The 8418-nt window shown below is 38.8% G+C and overlaps 1 non-coding gene across 1 annotated transcript; it reads right to left on the bottom strand.

The window, feature by feature from the left end:
• Window positions 1–6573: 6573 nt before the first annotated feature.
• Window positions 6574–6679, bottom strand: LOC121169564. The gene has a single exon (XR_005885868.1). It is a non-coding gene; the product is annotated as a U6 spliceosomal RNA (small nuclear RNA).
• Window positions 6680–8418: the final 1739 nt, after the last annotated feature.

Here is an 8418-nt window from a genome sequence, read left to right as displayed (position 1 = left end):
CTCCAAAACAGCACCTCATCAAATCGCCTCTTTGTGATGAAACAATCTTAATCCAGCCCCTAATGCAGAACAGTCTTCTGTTTCTGCCTTTGGTAATATTTCATTTAGCTTCTCTTCAAAATTAGAAAGAAGAAGCTCATTAGAGTGGGTTATGAAATTTACTTCTGATAGATTCTCAAATTTGCTATTAATATTTCATTATTGTGATTGCTGTTGGTCTCAGGTTCAGGGGGAAGCTTTTCTGGGATAATCAATCTCCTGTCTTCATGAGAAACATTATTCATAAACTTATGCAAAAGGTCTGCTCTTTCATTATATTATAACCAGCTAACAATCTATCTGTGTATGCTCATCTGACCTTGCAATTTACTAGCTTATCTGTATGATGCATTATGATGAAGTTATTAATTCCATTTCCTTACGATTTTTATTCTTTTGCCTGGCCAGTCAGCCAGGAAGAAAGAGATTCCATTAATAACAATTATCAGTAAATCAAGAGGCACATAAAAAACATTTTTAAAAATGGCAAGAATGCATCCCTGAAGGCAAGCCCATGTAGATGCCTCCAATTCCAGGAAATCCTTATTTCTAACTCAAAAACATCAATTAAGTGGTGGAAGGTAGTGGTGTGGGCCAGCACAGTGTCTAAACAGGTTAATCCTTCACCTTTAACCCACATAGGTACTGGTTCATGCACTAGCTGTTTCATTTTCAATCCAGTTCCCTGATTATGGTCTGGGAAGTAAGCAGATGGCTTAAATTCTTGGGACACAGCATCCATGTGAGAGACCCAGGAGCAGCTCCTGGCTTTGGATTGGCTCAGCTCAGGATTTTGCAGCTATTTGTGGAATGAAACAGTAAATGGAAGATCTTTGCTTGTCTCTCGTTCTCTCTGTAAATCTCCGTCAAGAAAAAATAAATAAATAGAAGAAGGAAGAAGTTACTGCTGAAGGAAATGAGACCAGGAAAATGCAACAGCATCAGAGGCTCTGAACTGGAAAAGGAAAGATTTATTTCTCAATAGCCTCCCAGCAAGATGCAACTATCCCCTTTGCCCCATTCACAATTATCTCACTTGTTGCATGATTTGGCACGAACAGCCTGCCAGAAGAAGAGAGAAGGGAGGCATGTATCCGTAACACCCCAAAATTTCAGCTTCACACACGTTAACATTCCCTGTTCCAACAGTAGTGGAGCCATATTCATGCAATTTATTTATAGTCTAGTTATCTCAAACTGAAATATTAGAATTGTTTGTGCTCCAAGAAGCATGCTTTTCTGGAACTCAGATTTTGTGAAACTACAGTATTATAGTACTAAAAAAAAAAAGGATTGATGAATGATAATTGTGCATAGCAAACCATTAGAATGTTGTCAAGATCATTTTGAATTAATTATGCCCATATTCTTGAACATTTCCTTGATCGGGAAGAATGAAGGAGATTGGAGGAATACCACAGAAAATGGCAGTGGGATCACAGCAAGGATTAATGGTTTTGCTTTTGCTCTCCACTTTTCCTGCTGCCATCCTGGACTATGCTGTTTGCCCCATGGGAAGAGTGCATCAAAATACAGTAATGTGACTTCACACAGTCTGACACTCTTTGCCACTATCATAATAACCAGTGTTTTCAGAACATTTCATTTTTTCCACAGTTTAAACCCACTTCTGTTCTGATTTCTTTTATACAACTTTTAATAACAAATATTTATTAGAATCTACTATTATTGAACCATGCTAGGAACTAGGGATTGCAGAGAAAAAAAAACAGGTGAAAATACTAACTATAATAAAATTCATGTAATAGTTAGGAGAATGACATAATATGCAAGTTAAGATAGATGAGAAGGAGCTCCAGGCTACGGATGAGAATGACTTATGGAAGTAAGTTAGCAGCAGTTAAGTAGGCCAATGGTAGGAGAACAAGGGAGAAGCAGTTAAAACAATCTCACTTCTTAAAATGGTGCTTGATCAATGCTCCAAAATTTGGGTTATTGGTCTATCATATGCAATTAACCTTTTTTTTTTTCAGAAGGAGAGAATAAGGAGGAATATATAACAGTGGATAAAAATGCACTTATTCTGGGCCCCGCGCGGTGGCGCAAGTGGTTAAGGTCCTCGCCTTGCATGCCGGGGATCCCATATGGGCGCCGGTTCTAATCCCGGCCGCCCCACTTCCCTTCCAGCTCCCTGCCTGTGGCCCGGGAAAGCAGTCGAGGACAGCCCAAAGCTTTGGGACCCTGCACCTGCGTGGGAGACCCGGAACCCGGAAGAGGCTCCTGGCCTAGCATCAGCATAGCATCAGCCGTTGTGCGCACTTGGGGAGTGAATCATTGGACGGAAGATCTTCCTCTCTGTCTCTCCTCTCTGTATATCCGCCTTTCCAATAAAAAAAAAAAAAATCTTAAAAAAAATGCACTTATTCTAACACATTAAAGCTGCATTCCTCCTCCTGCTTTTCAGAATCCAGTGTGATAGCTAGTTGTAGGTTTCAACTCAACTGGATTAAGGGTTACCTAAAAACTGACAGAGCATTATTTCTGGGCATGTCTGTTAGGTTGTTTCAGGAAGAGACTGGCATTTGAATCAGGGGGCTAAGTAAGGAAGATGCACACCCATCCCTCGTGGACATGTTCTTTTAATCATCTAGGGATTAAAGGTCCAAAGGTAAGGTCTGACATACCTTTTGGGAGAACACAACCCACTACACAGTTGTCTAGAGGGGGAGATATTAATCTCCCAAGCTGAGCGGGGGAACTGATTCAACAACTGAAATTGTTTCTCATGAAAAATCCAGGGATCCACAGTGAAGAAGAAAGTCTTCATTTCTTAGGGGCTTTGATTATTCCTATAATTTATTAAAAAGGAAAATCTGCAAACTAAGAAAAAAATAGCAAAAATTCTAGAAGGTTTGACCATGTGGCTGCTACATTTGTATTCTGCCTCCAAATCTCTGGTTTTAAGAATGTTGTCTTTTTTTAGCTATGGCCCAAATTTTGCTTCAAAACACCTAAACCAAAAACTTTAATGAGTGTGTACACCATTGTGCTGTGGAAGGAAACAAATGTGTGGTGGTGTAACATTAGCACCATAAATAAAATGGAGGTTGTTTATATAATAGACACAGGCGTGTGTCTACTGTCAGTGCTAAGCTGCCCAAACACATAGTAAAGACTCAATAAACCTGCATTAATTCCACCAATGAAATACAGATGACTGTTTTAAGCCTATGCTTGTAGGTTGGTTGTAAATAGCAGGGGACCAAAACACCCAGGGAAGTAAATCAGATCAGGCAGCCTGGGTGGTCACAGTAAGAAGAGTTGTACCCTACTGGCAAACAACTTCTTTTTTATGCCATCATGCAAATAAAAATACAGTCAAGGACCTAAACAATTGCATACAAGAATCAATAAAACCAAATGGTGCTTTTTGGTAACATTTTGTGGAAATTCTGGCAATACTGCAGATAGAAAAGTATATTCCAGAGTATTTCAGGAAACCAGGTAGAGAGGTGCACCGCTACTAGAAATAAGTTCCTCTCACATCATACTGCACATTGGTAAAACACACCCATCCCCCCACCAGTGACATGTGTATGATTTATGAACCAAGCACATGTACCTATATTGCACTATAGGAGAAAAAGCAAGTAGCCAATACTGTTCACACACCCTCTTACAATAAAGCCTCAAGTGATGTAGTACCTTTTCAAATAGGAGAGCTGTGATCGAACACAAAACTAAACAGTCCATTAGCTCCTTCGTAATACAGTATATGACATAAACCAAAGCATTCTCTATCCAATATGCTACACACATTAAATGCAAGAGGAACACCACAGAGTCCCTTATCAAACACCTGTCGCCTTCCCTTGTGTGTAAATAACAATAATGAAGAAGACTAATCTCCACTTCATAACTAGAAGATGTATGGGGTTGCTACTTGTACGGTTTCTGTGTAAGTAGAAATGCAGACAGAATTAAATGATCTCAAGTTGACCTGCTGGATACAATGTATAGCCTGATATTGAAAAACATATTCAGTGTTACCTAGCTTGCATTGTAACATGCTACATTTTTCCTTTGGAATTTTAGCACATCAGAAAAGACTTATACATGAAGTCACTGATCCATAGCTAGAGGGCAACACAATGTAATCAATGTCCCCATGCCTGAGACAAGTGTGTGCTTCTGTGGTTGGGGAGGGTTATTTGAGCAACACAGATCCTGTAGAAAAAGTGCTGTAATGAAACACAAATTATCATACCTTTGCGAGGTAAAGTGGAGGGCTGACATCTTAACTTGCCTATTTCTAGGTGTGTGCTTCTTTCTAGCAATTAACCATGTTAGTTTTATTATGGTCCATGGAACAGCTAGTCAATAGGGTGGGATGCAAGTTACACTCCATAGCCAGTACTGTGCGCCTGCATAATGCCCACGATTTTGCTCCCAGCTGTTCAGTCTAATCCATTTATGGTTGTTTATGGCTCACAGTCAGAGAAATCTTCTATTTACAGCTCATTCATCATTCTTAACATTTTCACAAATCCAGGCCGAGTGCTCTGAGGCTGGGAAATAAACTCGGACTTCCTCAGTCCTATTTGCTATCTCAGCACATCAAATTTCCTGCTTCCTCTGAAAGGCTCACAAACTCATATTTTGTTACACTTCACATTTACATTAAACTGGTTTCACCAAACCCATGGGATTATGTTACCAGAAATCTAAAACATAAATGTGTAATTCTAATTTCTCTTTCTTTTGCTTCGAAGGGAGCTATACTGTTCTGAAGTAGTGGTCATCATTCTTTGGAAAAATTTCCTGTATGAAAATTGAGTAGTTATGAATACTGCTGTAACACACTAAAGGGATGAATGAATACCAGATAACAAGTTCACCAATACGATATTAGTTCATTCTTCCCAAAACAACCAAGTGTAACCCTTGCCTGTTTTTCTTTCTTCATTTCAGATAGTGTACCAGCACATTCCAATCACTACGTGCATGGTTTATAATGGTATGGCAGGGAAATTTCACACCTATCCCATTGTAACCTGTGCTCCCAATGTTAATTTTTTTTTTTGATAAACTAATTGAGTCATGTGTTACTCAGCAGCAATGTATAGTCAATGTATGTCAATGCCCACCAAAAAGAACACAAGAAAAAATTCGATAGTTGAACAAGCTTTTTATCTTCCTAAAAAATAATTTATTTGTTTTTTAAATTGAATTTTATGGCACAGTTCCATAAGGTGTGCGATTTCTCCCTTCCCACAAATTCCCACCCCATGATTTTCCCCATATTATTACGATAGTATATTTCTTCATAAGGAGTTGTGATTTTATCAATCTGTTATTTAAGTGTGCCTCAACATTGGTCATACAAACAATGTTACATAGTCCAGCATCCCATTGTCTACATGTTTCCAACAGTTTCACTGGGAGTCCACCTTTGATTTGGAAGTAGGGATGCATGTAGCATTTTATCTTCACATCTGGATAAGGTAGTCTCTGCTATGCTATCACTAAATATTCCCTTAAAGGAAGCCAAGAAACAAAGTCAACAATAGGTATGAATTTAAAGCAACAACAAAATTGCAGCAACATGGAGTCTAAAAAGCATGCCACTGGATCATCAACGCATGGATAATGAACACACAAAAGCCTCTTGAGTAAAATGATGACACCATCCGATCCATGAGCCAGCAATGAATTCAACAAGAGAAAAGAAACCATTTGGAAGAAATGAAAATGAAATAAAAAACATCAAAACACATGGGATTCAGCAAAAACAGTATGGAAACTGTTATTGAACTTAAAATTTGCATGATGGCTTCCTTATATTAGGGAGAATATATGCTATTTGTCCTTTGGGATTGATTTATTTCAGTTGGCATAATGGTCTCTAGTTGGGACTATCTAGCTGCAAATGGTATAATTTAATTCCTCTTAATGGCTGAGTAATATTCCATGGAGTAGATATACCACAGTTTCTTTAACTACTCCCATTCGGACATGTATCTGGATTGTTTCCATGTCTTTGCTATTGTAGATTGTGCTGCTGTGAATATGAATACAGATCCCTTTCTTACAAACAGTTTTCATTTCCTTTATGTGTATTCATAGGAGTTGGTAGCTGGGTCATATGGCAAGTTTATTTGCAATTCTCTAAGCCCTTTCCATACTGATTTCCTCAGTGCTTATACTAGCCTACATTCCCACAAGCAGTGAAGGAGGGTACCTTTCTCCCCACATCCATGCCAGCAGGTGTTGTTAGCAGAATTCTGAATGTAGGCCAATCTCACTGGAATTAGATGGTACCTCAAAGTGGTTTTCATTTGTATCTCTCTGATGGCTAGGGAGCTTGGCCAACTTTTCATGTATCTGTTAGCCATTTAAATCTGCTCTTTTGAAAAATGTCATTTCCTTTGCCCATTTCTTCACAGTTTTTTTAACTGACTCTGGGTTTCTGAAGCTCTTTGTAAATCCTGGATATGAGTACCTTATCACGTGTGTAGTGTGCAAAGATTTTTTCCCATTCTATTGGTTGCTTCTTGACTTAAATCATTTCCTAAAAATATAGAATGCTTCACAAATTTGCATTCATCCTTGTGCAGGGCCCATGTTAATCTTTTCTGTGTCATTCCAATTTTAGCATGTGTGCTGCCAAATTGAGCACAGTTGAACAAACTTAATGTATTGGCTCTTTGCAATATGGCATATCATGGAAGAATAAGAGGGCATTTTCAGTTGAAAAAAGGATGTGAAAGGGTTTGGACTACTGGAAAGAGTTTGCATAAGCTTGGATTGCTTCATATTAGGCTTTCCCAATAACCAACAATATCTCTATAAATTGGATACCACTAATTTTTATATAAGAGGTACTGAGGGCCCAGCACGGTAGCGCAAGCGGTTAGGGTCCTCGCCTTGCACGCCCAGGATCCCATATGGGCGCCGGTTCTATCCCGGCAGCCCCACTTCCCTTCCAGCTCCCTGCCTGTGGCCCGGGAAAGCAGTGGAGGACGGCCCAAAGCTTTGGGACCCTGCACCCGCGTGGGAGACCCGGAAGAGGCTCCTGGCTTCGGATCGGCATAGTATCGGCCGTTGCGCTCACTTGGGGAGTGAATCATCAGACGGAAGACCTTCCTCTCTGTCTCTCCTCTCTGTATATCTGCCTTTCCAATAAAAAAATAATAAAAATAAATCTTTAAAAAAATAAGAGGTACTGAAATCCAGCAAGTATAAAACTGCAATTGCTTATGAGCTAGAAGCCCTTTGTTTTGTTTGCATTCAGAAATGATTGCTCTACATAATGATGATTTTTTGTCATGCCTTATCATTGTGACAGTCTGATGCTTTCTGATATTAATATTTTGCAAAATATTTTTATGTTCTACAGAATGTCAAGGTCTACCTGTGAGTGCCCAAGCTAGCCCTAAATAGATATCAGTCAGGGGCTACTAATTTCTTCTTTACAGGTTTTTCAGAGGGAGAATAACTGCCCTAAAATCTCAAAAGCAATGAAAAGCATAAAAAAGTTATGCACCATAGCATCTGATGCCAAGTATATCACATGCTTTGCGGAGGAATCCTGCTCTGTTTGCCTTATGGCTGCAATTGTAACACAGTTGTTTCTAGTGAGCTGTAATTTCTCAGGAGATATTTCTAGTTTCTGAAGGAAGCTTCCATTTATTCCAGTTTCTTATACAACCAAACTAAAAAGTAAAAATATGAATAATACTAAAATAATTTTAAACAGAATAAGCATTATTCATTATTTTCACCAGTATTTATTATACTACAAATAATTGATATAATTGGTATTTTTAAATCATTCACAACATTGTTTGCTAAGCTCAGAGCAATGACCTAGATACTGAAATTGAACCCCTATAACGTAGAAACATCCCTTTGTCAGCCTCCCTTAGCCTAAGGTTTCTGTGACTGCTTTTAATAAAAATGCATGAACTGACTTAGGGGAGAGGTCCACTGGTTCTTAGACTCAAGCAATCATTTGCTTCTTAAAAAAAAAAGAACCTCAGTGGCCAGTGTAGATTTTAGTGCAATTTGGGTAAGGGAATTGCAGGACTGTGTATAATGTAACTGCCATGCCACTTTCATATAATTCCTAGACATACTGGAGGCCACAATGCCAACATGAATTCCCTAAAGAGCATTGCATCACCAATCAAACAAAGGAAAAGTGGAACTGATCATGTGTCTCTAAATCCCAATTTCAATACATTAGAATCTTCAAACATAACTCTCCAGGAATCCCAGGAATTAATTAATACCTCCTTGTCTTCTTGCTCCACACTTTGAAATAATTGCCTACTTTCTTCTACCACCCCAATGTAGTGACTGACTTTATGTATGTTGAGTGTGTGGACCCAGTGTACAAGTCCTACAGCAATGTCT

This window comes from Ochotona curzoniae, unplaced genomic scaffold (genome assembly GCF_017591425.1).
Source record: "Ochotona curzoniae isolate NIBS_2020 unplaced genomic scaffold, NIBS_Ocur_1.0 scaffold_1852, whole genome shotgun sequence".
NCBI classification, from domain to species: Eukaryota; Metazoa; Chordata; class Mammalia; order Lagomorpha; family Ochotonidae; genus Ochotona; species Ochotona curzoniae.
The sequence above is the reverse complement of the archived record's forward strand: the minus strand, read 5'-3'. Positions and strand labels throughout refer to the sequence as shown.